This window comes from Chrysochloris asiatica, unplaced genomic scaffold (genome assembly GCF_000296735.1).
Source record: "Chrysochloris asiatica unplaced genomic scaffold, ChrAsi1.0 scaffold00042, whole genome shotgun sequence".
NCBI lineage: Eukaryota > Metazoa > Chordata > Mammalia > Afrosoricida > Chrysochloridae > Chrysochloris > Chrysochloris asiatica.
In genome coordinates, this window is record NW_006408560.1 from 19,786,401 (window position 1) to 19,797,896 (window position 11,496).

Here is an 11,496-nt window from a genome sequence, read left to right on the forward strand (position 1 = left end):
ATGGAACACAGAAACATTGATACACTAGGTATTGATGAGCAGAAATGGACTGATATTGGTAATTTTGAATCTGACAATCACATGGTTTACTATGCCAGGAATAACAAATTAAAGAGGAATCGCATCACAATCATGACCAAAAAGAACATTCCAAGAACTATCTTGAAGTTCAATGTATCATCTGCATATCGCAGGTTGTTCATGAGTCTTCATCCAATCCTGATGCCACGTTTTTCTTCATAGAACCCAGCTTCTCAGATTATTTGCTCAGCATACAGGTTGAATAAGTATGGTGAAAGAACACAACCTTGTCACACACCTTTCCCAATTTTAAAACATTCAGTGTTCCCATGCTCTGTTCGAACAACTGCTTCTTGGTCCAGGTACAGATTTCTCAGAAGTATAATTAAGTTCTGGAATTCTCATATTTCTCAATGTTGTCCATAGCTTGTCATGATCCACACAATCAAAAGCCTTCGCATAGTCAATAAAACATAGGTAAACATACTTCTGGTATTCTCTGCTTTCAGCCAAGATCCATCGGACATCAGCAATGATATCTCTTGTTCCATGGCCTCTTCTGAATCCAGCTTGAACCACTATTTTGCCATACAATCCTTTAGCACTGCAAGTTGAGGCTTGAATATTTTTCTTCAGGTCTCTCAGATTGCGAAATGCTGAGTATGTTCTTCCCTTTTTTCCCCTAACTCCAGGTCTTTCCACATTTCATTATTATACTTGACTTTTTCTTCTCAAGCCGCTTTTTGAAATTTTCTGTTCAGGACTTTCACTTCCTCATTTCTTCCATTTGCTTTAGCATCTCTACACTGGAGAGCATGTTTCAGAGCCTCTTCTGACACCCATTTTGGTCTTTTCTTACTTCCCTGTCTTTTTAATGACCTTTTGCTTTCTTCTTGTATGATGATCTTGATGTCATTTCACAACTCTTCTAGAGTCATACTTTGTACACTCCATGTTCCAATTATTAATGGATGTTTGCATCTATTTCTGCTTATTTTGAATTGTACCCCACTAGCAAATGAAGGTCCCCAAAGTTTTACTGCATTCCTGTGATTATGGTCAATTCTACTCCTTTTTTGAGTGCCTCCCAATGTGAAGGGCATATCTTCCAGCACTGTATCTGACAGTATTCTGCTGCTCTTTATAATGTTGTCATCTTCCAGAAATATATCTATTACCAGACAAAAAGTCTAACTGCCAGTCACTGTAGCCAATATCAGAGACAGGATGAAAATCAACATATGTCTTATTGACAGATCTGGAAAGCAGGGAGACTCTTTCTCTGAAAGACAGCCTTGTGCTTGCTCCCCCATACAGTCAGAACTCATAGTCCTCTAGGTATCAATCTATCTGCATTTTTACATTCTTTTCTCAGAGTTTTAGGGCTCCTTCATTAGGAGATACAGTTTATTTCCCACTGAGTCACTGACACTTTACATCCTGGGATGTGATTGCCCCAAACAATGTTAATGGCCTTTCAGAATCCTTTGTCTTAATGTTACATTCTTTAAAGGGATAAGAGATGGAGGCCCTCTGGTATTCCTCCTGGCTTGTCTTCTTAGCCTGGGTTTAAATCAACAAAGGGGCACTGACTGCTTAGCCTATTGTTCCTGGAGCTCAAGAGAAAGATGAGTTAGCGCAGTGATGATTGGGAACAATGATTAAAAGGGTTTGAACAGAGAGGGGGAAAGACTTATTAAAAACCCTTCTCTCCCCGATTGCCGGGAGTAGCCACAGCGGCTATGAGCATATTGCAGCGGGCTTCGGTCACTGCATTCACAGTTTTGTCTGGCCGCCGCTTAGACCCTCGACTCAATTCCGGAGGGTTCTTCACCTGTGGTTTTCTGAAGCCCGATATTTCTGTTCAACACAGTGGAGACCACGGGAAAAGAATGTTTATCATCAAATCCTTTGGATTTTATGACAAGCGTTTTTTCGTTTACTGAAATTCTACATTTTGTTGACTGGAATACCAGTAGTAATTGGCATAACTCTCATAAATGAATTCATTGTTGAAACTGAATTAGCAGAGATTCCAGAAGGCTATATCCCTGAACATTGGGAATATTTCAAGCATCCTATATCAAGATAAGGAGCTCTGGTAGCATAGTGGTTATGAATCGGGCTGCAAATCGCAAGGTCAGCAGTTCGAAACTACCAGTGGTTCCTCGGGAGAAAGATGAGGCTTTCTGCTCCCGTAAAGATTTACAGCCTCGGAAACCATGTACAGGGTCGCTATGAGTCGGAACCGACTCCACGGCACATAACAACAACAACAACAACAACAAATCAAGATGGCTCACCCTTAGTTTCTTTGACTGTCCTGAGAATAATTATGAAAGAACAATGGCTGTCCTTGAAATTGAAGCTGAAAAAGCTGAATTAGGGGTAAAGGAGCTAGAAGTACGATCATTGATGTATGCAAGAGGCAATGGACCCTGGTACCAATATCCAACTGTAGATAAGGCACTAAATGATCATTCTCCAAAAGCAACTCCCGACCACTTATGTTTTATTTTTCCAACTACAAAATGTATTATCTTTAGTGAAAATAAATTAACCAATATATTCTGTGTTTTTGCTCTCTGTGATGAATAATAAAAGAGCCTCTTTTTCTCAAAACAAAACAAAGAAAGCCTTCTCTCTCATCTGACAGTGTTCCACTGCTATTCATAAGGTTTTCATTGGCTAAACATTCAGAAGTAATCTGCCTCTTCTTCTGAGTCTTTTTTCTGGAAGCTCAGCTGAAATTGTCAGATTCAAAATGGCCTATGCCAGTCCATTTCAGTTCACTAATGCCTATAATATCCATGTTAATGCCCTCCATTTCATTTTTGACAACTTCCAATTTTCCTAGATTCATACTTTGTACATTCCATTTTCTGATTATTGGTGAATATCTGCAGTTGTTTCTCCTCATTTTCAGTTGTGCCCAATTAGCAAGGTCCCAAAAGCTTTTCTCCATTCACATCATCAAGGTCAATTCTATTTGGAGGAGGCAGTTCTTCCTCAGTTGTATTTTGAGTGTCTTCCAATCTGAGAGGCTCATCTTCCGGCACTATATCTGACAGTATTCTGGTGTTATTCATCATGTTTCAATAGTCAATATTCTGGAGCTATCTGACAGTGTTCTACTGCTATTCATAAAGTTTTCAGTGACTAAGTATTCAGAAGTAGTCTGCCTGTCTTCCTAGTCTGGCTTAGTCTGGAAGCTCAGGTGAAACCTGTTTACCATTGGTGACCCTGCTGGTATTTAAAATACTGGAGGCATAGTATCTGGCATCACAGCAACACACAAGCCACCACAGAATGACAAACTGACAGACAAGTGGTCTGTCATAATGCTTATAGTATTGTTCATAATAATCGAATGTAAAAGCTCATTGCAAAATTTTAATCTATTCAGGGTCTAATTTCTATTCTTGATCAATTCTTTTGGATCAGCTATAATTTGTGAATTCCATCACCTTCCAGAGTTCTGGAAATCTTGATTTAGGCTGATAGGCTCCAAGTTCACAATATCACTCCTTTCAACTTCCTGTGAGACATTTTCCCCAAGTATGTCAACACATCAGCAGGGCATGTTAGTAGAGCAAAAGCTTGTCTGTAGATGAGAAAACTTAACATGGGTATGTTATATTATCTATAATAATATTTTTTAAAGTACAAGCCTTGATGGTTATTATGTTGTTATTGTTAAGTGCGGTAGAGTCAGTTCTGATGAACAGTGACCCTGTGTGGGGTTCCCAAGGAGTGGCTGCTATAGGCCAGTGCAAAGCCAAATATTTGTTGTTGTTGTTGTTAAGTACCATCAAGTTGCTTCTGACTCATAGCAACCCTCATAGGGTTTTGAAAAGCAACTGTTTGGTTTGAACTACCAACTTTGAGGTTAACAGTCCAATGCTTATCTATAGTACCACATATAGTTAATTAAAACTTAGAAGGAAAACTAGGCAAAAATACTTAAAATTTTTATGAATTTTTAGAAAGCTTTAAATATTATACTATCTTACTAAATTAATGGTATTGGAAGTAAAATTGTAAATAAGAAGCTGTATTTAATTGCCAACTTAATAACAACTATTGGTATTAAGAATTATTATTAAGTTGGCAATTAAAACAACTAAAATTTTGAACAATTTAATATAATTCTTTCTCTGGAATTTATAGGATTTGCTGCTAAATAAATTGAGCATTACCTTTCTGGGAAAAAAAAAAAATTAAAAACAAGTCACTTGTAAAATCTCATCCAATCTTATCCTGGAAATTATATTAATCAAAAAATGAATTAAACTTTTAGACTGAACAGGAAAAGGTACAAACATTCATTTCCCTCTCTACCCAGGAGACAAGCTAAAATGTTAATTAGGTTACTGAATGGGACCAATCCTCTCTGCCCAGGAGTCAAACTAGAATGTTAATCAGGTTACTGACTGGAACCAATCCTCTGGTTCCCTCCTGTCTTCAAATAGGTCTACAACCTAACCCCTCTCTTATTTTGACTCCATATAAGTCTACACTGCCCTATATTTGGGGCTCAGAATCTGGAAAAATTAGCTCTTCTGAGTCAACTGGCTTAATAAAATCTGAAACTCTGCTTCACCTCTCCAAGTGGCCTCTGTTTCTTCAATGATGGATCAAGAGCTGCTGTGACACTTTCGAATCTAAAACTGCTGTAACATTTGTTTCCCTGACCATGAAACCAACCCTGCAGGCCCCTTGAGCCACTGGATCAGGTTGGGGAGTGGCTGATGGGGAGCACCCCTCAGAGGAAAAGACACCCACCACATTTGACAGTCCCTCATCCTCTGAGTGGGGGCAGCCGGCCACCACACCCACCTCTCCCAACCGGACTTGAAAGGAGAGGTTGAACCAGAGAAACCAGCCAGAACTTCTGGAACAGGTTAGGCCCGGGGGCCTGGATTAAACCCTGGCAGGCCTGTCCCTACGGACAGAAGTGGAAGGCTGATTCCCCTTCCAAGGTCTCACTTAGAGGCTTCAGTTAGGAAACTCCCCTAAGGGGAGTGGAACAGCCATAATCTCTGTGTGGTTGGTTGAGTGCAAGGAGCCGAAGTGCAGCTTATCATGCCTGGTCTGTGTGGTTCCACAGCTGCAGCTATGGAATACTTAGGTGACATGGGGAATTCTCATGGTGAGCCAACAGTCTTAGAATGTATGTGTTAACAGATTTAAAAAAAGGAAGTCTTGTGTGCAGGAGTGTGTGAGTGTGTCTGGTACTGGCTGGTAGCGAATCTCTTATGCCTTAAGGAGACGGTCCTCACTGCTGGCACAGAATGGACTCCTGGTTCTAAACTCTCCAAAGCTAAGAGACACTTGAAAATTCTTTTGCGAGAAACAACAAAGTCTAGACACGATCTGTCTGTTGTGAATGCACCGCCATGAGTGGCTCGCTGGCCAGTTGGACAAGTGGGCCCAGGAGCACAGTAACCGAACACTCCTAGCAGCGCTGCCAAGAATCTTTTCTTTGCTTTGAGATCCCCTTTTCTTTATTCTGGGTGCGCACATCAGGGCATGGTAGACAGGAAGTAATTTCCTAAAAGTGCCCCTTCTGTTTCTGTTAAGGTTAACCTCGGTATCTAAAATAAAATATAGGCCTCAATCTGAAAGAGAAGCGCTGTAAAGCATAATTCTAACTGGTTTCTGTATGGATACCCTCCTATGACATCAAAGGAAATGGTGTTTTACTGTAATACAGCTTGGCCAATGTGCGATCTAGATGATGGGAAAAATAACCTTTGAATGTATCCTTAAAATTATTATACCATCTTACAGCTTGAATTATTAAACCACTGTGTCAGATTGTCTATTTGTTTGTAAAATTACTATGTTTTTGTCCTGTATTTATGTTTAAGAAACTGAAAACAACCTGGAATTCCAAGAATATGTAAGTTATATCGTGTATATGTACTATAATGCACTTAAATACCGCTAATATGAAAGCCATGCAGAGGAAAGTTGAACACAGATGAGTATTAGGTGAAAACAGCTCTAAGCAGGACTGTACATGAATATACAAAGAGATACATACGAATGGTTACTTTTTTGTGAAATACAGCTTTTGATTGTAACCTTGTCTTATTACAACTCTTGGTACACCAGCAGCTGCCATTAGGGAAAAGTATAACTTGGCCTAGTGAACCTGCCTGGCCACATTCAACCACTGTGAAAAGCAGTTTGGCAGTGATTTCTCTATACCATACCCTTCAGGGGACCCATTTCAGTAGAGGGCTACCTGGAACAGAGGCAAGGCAATACCCCTTCTGTAGATGCCCACAGAATTGAATACAGAAGGGCAAGCCGCAGGATATTACTGGGCACACACTTCTTTCTCTATCTTGGCCTTGTTAAATAGGAAAAATTCAAATCCTTCTTATTGAGATGTTGTTGTTCAGTGCTTGTCAGGTTAGTTCTAACTCATGATGGTGACCCGTGTGAGTCAGTAGGCTTGAACTGCTGACCTTGCAGTTCGGGTGGACTTCGTAGTCCAGCACACTGACCCTCAGTGCCACACCAGGATGACTCAACCAAAATAACAAATTTAATAACCACTATTTTTGCTACCCATCATCCTAATTGGGCAGATATTAAGGCTATGTTGACAATGCTCCTGACCAGCAATGAGATAAGGCATGGGACGAAACAGCATGCATCCATGAAGAAAAACAAAACAAAACACCTGAACAGGACCCTTGCTCCAGTCAAGGCAATTCCTCTAGCTGTCACAAATTGAAATCTAAATGGGCCTGCCACAACTGGAGCTCTATAAAAGGTGAGTTCTCAGAGGTCTGAAAAAGGGAGTTCTTAAACAAAAGAACTTGAACATGGTACTGGCAGGGCAGTTCAGCAGAAGCCAACTAAGGACCCCTCTGAATTCTTTAAATGAATCTACCAGGCTTAGTGTAAGTACACAGAATTTGATCCTGAGAACTCAGCAAATATCTGAATGGTTAACATGATTTTTATCTCCCAAAGCACCCAGGATATTAAAAAGAAATGGCAGAAATTCGACAGGGCAATTGGCATTAATCCATCTCAACTGGTGGATATCACTTTCAAGGTATTTAACAGCCGAGAGCATGAGAAGTCTCAGGCTGTAACTGTCTTCCTAGAAAAGACCACTAGAGGTAAGCCTGTAGGACCCCAGGGAGGACCCCTGAAAGGAACAAGGGCCTTAAACAAGGACCAATGTGCTTATGCAAAAACCTGGACACTGAAAAATGCCCAAATCTCAGGGCATACAACTCAACAAATGGTTGAACAAGTTTCATTGTCTGCAGAAGACTAACATAACAGTATCAAGGGATAAGGGGCCCAGCCTGATTTGGCATCAACCTCTGCCACATCTTTACTCCCACCCACAGGACCTCAGCTGAAAATAACAATGGGGGACAGTGATGGTGACTGAGATCTCAGGGAAGCCTGAGGACCAGTTCTTCCTGAAACCCCTGGACTGCTTCATTGGGGTAAAGAAAATAACTGTCTGGTCCCCTTACTGGGCCAGGACCTGATCCCAAAGTTGCATGTTCAAACAGCTTTCTGAAACCAAAAGTCTGCAGATGGAGGTTCCTCATGAACATGCCTGGCAATTACTGATTTAAACTCCGGAAACCAGTCACATTGCCTGAGGAAATCAACAATTAGGTAAACCTCTCGTGTGGACCAGCGGAACCCCGGAAAGAGCCAACAAGCATCCCCTGTCGAGGTCTGGAAACTGACCATCCCACAGAAACCAATATCCTCTCAGGAAAGAGGCTGAAAAATTCCTTCTGGCTAGCTTGTCCCCATCGCCATCAAGTCATCTCCCTGCTGCAAAAGAAGGGAAGCCTATGGCTCACAACAGGACGGATAGGCAATACCAGGTTATTTTACTGGACAATCTGTATATTACCCTATGAATTATGGGGCAACTAAGTCTGCCATCCTCCTCCCTGATGTGACAACTGGAGGGCTGAACCAGGATTGTATAGAAATCATTGACCAATTATTCTTCAGCCAACCTGACCTGTTTGACTATATCTGGTGGACTAGATGTTATTTGTGAACAGAAATAATTACATGGAAAAAGGGACTCGGATAGCAGGGTGTGTAATAGTAATCTTACAAAACTGGGTAGAGGCAATAGCCCTTTTGCCAGGGATCTCAGCTCAAAAAGATGAACTTATTGTACTGACGAGGGGATTAGAAATGTTGGCAAGAAAAACTGAATGTGTACCCAGAAGACTTGTGTAGAACTGAGGCAGAAGGATTTGAGAGAGGGGTTAAAGGATGAAAAGTAGATGACAATGGAATTGTTCTGGTTCTGAGAAGTTAAAAGCTAAAAAGTAAATGGCTTTTTAATAGAATGGTTCTGATCCTGTGAAAACTAGTACCTGCTCTTCTTAAATGAGCCCATGAAATGACCCATTACAGGAAAGAGGCCCTGGCTCTAGGGCAGGAAATTTCCCCAAAAAATCATTCAGGAGGTTAGCTCTAACTATTTTACCTGCCTCAAGAACAATCCCAACACAGGCTGTCCTGCACCAATACCAAGGTAAACAATCCCCTGAAAATTAACAGATTGATTTCATGCAAATGCCCCAAAGTGGGGGAATTAAATATTTGCTGGGTTTGTTTTTGTAGACACCTTTTCTGGTTGGGTAGAGATTTTCCCCCACCAACCTCAGAAATAGTGAAAATTTTCTTGAAGGAGATTACTTCCAAGTTTGGACTTCCTAAGTGTCCAAAGCAATAACAGAGCAGCAAACACCTACAGACGAAATGGAGATTGCATTCAACATGAAGGTTCGAGAAAATAAACCATACTCTAAAGAGACAAATGACAAAACTGTCAGGAAATTTATCTACATTGGGACCAGGTGTTGCCTTAGCCCTGTTTCAAATTCAGGTAGCCCCCAGAAGCAGGCTTAAATTGAGCCTTTATAAAGTTGTATACAGTAAACTTTCCAGGCAACTTCCCTCAACCTCTACCTGACCTCAGCCAAGGTTTAAAGGTGCAGTGGTATGTACAACACCTCCAACACACACTTTCTATTATTTGTAAAATTGTTCTTCCCAGGTCTGCTTCCTTCCCTACAGGTAGCCTGACTTCTTCCAGTATGGAGATCATATTCTGTTCAGAACATGGAGAAACGGACCTGAAAACCAGTTAGGAAAAAAGGTGGACTGGACCCTGGGAAGTCCTTCTAGCCATCCCGTCAGCTGTCAAATTATCCTCAAAACTTGGACACAATGGGACTCTCACAAGACACTATTCCTTTCAACGGGATGAAAACTTTTGGGTCTATTTAGCTCAGAGTGTAATAAATGTATCTGATTTGTTTCTCCTTTCAGAAGTGTATCCAGAAACATCTGCAAAGATTACAGAGGACTAGAACAAGAAATTTTCCCAAGCCCAGCAGCCAAGGTAGAAGGAGTCCCCATCTGGATTCACCACAGCAGGCTGAAGAAAGCCCCTCTCCATGAGAAACTGAAACTGACCCTACCAACCCTCATAAGGTAATTGAGATGTACAATCCGCCCTGCTTCAACCACAAACTGGGAGCTGGCTGATCTACACACAGGCGAAGCATGAGGATGTCCGCCATGGGACCCATTTTAGTTAGACTTTGGGGTATGGGAAAGGGAGAAATCTGTGTAATGTATACACCCACACCACTAAGGTGGGCCAAACAGTAACCACACTACTCATCTATGTTGTTGTTGTTGTTATTATGTGCCGTGGAGTCAGTTCTGACTCACAGCAACGCTGTACAGGGTTTCCGAGGCTGTAAATCTTTATGGGAGCAGAAAGCCTCATCTTTCTCGCGCAGAGCAGCTGGTAGTTTCGAACTGCGACTTCGTGGTTCGCAGCCTGATTTGTAACCACTGTGCTACCAGAGCAAGGGCACCCTTTTAGGTAAATAAATTTATAACCAATGGAACTGGGGTGGTCCTAACCCTTCTTGTGTGCAATAGACCCAGATACGAAATGCCATGTATCAAAATAGATTAGCCCTAAACTACTTATTGGCTGCAGAGGGAGGAGGGGTATGTGAGGTTAATTTTGCTAGCTGCTGCATACACATAGGTGACCCGAATCTGGCAGTAGAAGATCTTGTAAAAATTCAGAAAGTCGCCCGTGTCCCTGTGCAAACCTGGAATGGGTGGAACCCACAGAGCCTATGGGGAAGGTAGTTATTATTCAGCTTTAAAGGGTTCAAGACCCTCGTGGGTGGGGTCCTGTTTTAAACAGTCCATGACTCCTCCCACTAGCAATCAGGGCCATAGGAACTGCCATTAAAACAATAATCAATCGAAAAGAGTACCAACAATCCAAATCAATACCAAAATACTGTTCCTTACACATTTAGATGATGCCTTGGGAAAAAGGTCTCAAAGGTCATCAAAGGGGGGAATGAACAGGAAAAGGTAAAAACATTCACTGCCCTTTCTACCCAGGAGACAAGCTAAAATGTTAATTAGGTTACTGAGTGGGACCAATCCTCTCTGCCCAGGAGTCAAACTAGCATGTTAATCAGGTTACTGAATGGAACCAATCCTCTGGTTCCCTCCTGTCTTCAAACAGATCTACAACCTAACCCCTCCCCTATTTTGACCCCATATAAGTCTACACTGTCCTATATTTAGGGCTCAGAATCTGGAGAAATTAGCTCCTCTGAGTCAGCCAATTTAATAAAACCTGAAACTCTGCGTCACCTCTCCGAGTAGCCTCAGTTTCTTCGATGATGGATCAAGAGCTGTCGTGACATTTTCAAATCTAAAACTGCTGTAACAAGACTAATAATCAAATACAAGTGTTTTTTTCTTTAATGGTAAGAAACCTGATTCTTTGTTTTATTTTTGTTAACATAAAAACTTCTTAAAAGATCTAAAATTAAACTCATAAACTTTAGTCGTAATGATATAACTGTGATTATACCAGATAAGTTTTTCACTGAATTTTTAAACATTATTTAGATTGCATGGCCTGTAATTATTGTTGTTGGTATTAAGTGCTGACGAGTCGGTTCCTACCCATAGAGACCCTGTATAGGGTTTCCAAGGTGCGACTGGTGAACTTGAACCACCCACCATTCAGTTCAAACTGACTTTGTAGTTCAGCCTATTAACTCACAGTCCAGGACTCTATGTCCTAAAATATAATCCTTTAAATGCAGGGGGAAAAATAACTACATTATTCAGCAAACCTCAAATGTGTACATCTTTCCTCTGAAAAGCAAAAGCATATGTTTTAAAGTAAATATTTGCTAACTTAATTCAACACTAATAAATTTACTCAAAAATCTTCAAATTACTCATACACTATAAAATCTAACCACTCTTAAAATAAAACATTTATATAGTTCGATTTTTAAATTCACTTTTTAAAAAAAAAATCTAAATTTGGCTTTTAAGTTTCATTTAAAACACCTAATCATTTTTAAGTTCGTTTTTAAGGTTCATTTAAAACACCTA

The 11,496-nt window shown here is 40.7% G+C and overlaps 1 pseudogene; it reads left to right on the plus strand.

The window, feature by feature from the left end:
- The first annotated feature begins 674 nt into the window (after nucleotides 1–674).
- LOC102833503 lies at nucleotides 675–2,486 on the plus strand (annotated as a pseudogene).
- Nucleotides 2,487–11,496: the final 9,010 nt, after the last annotated feature.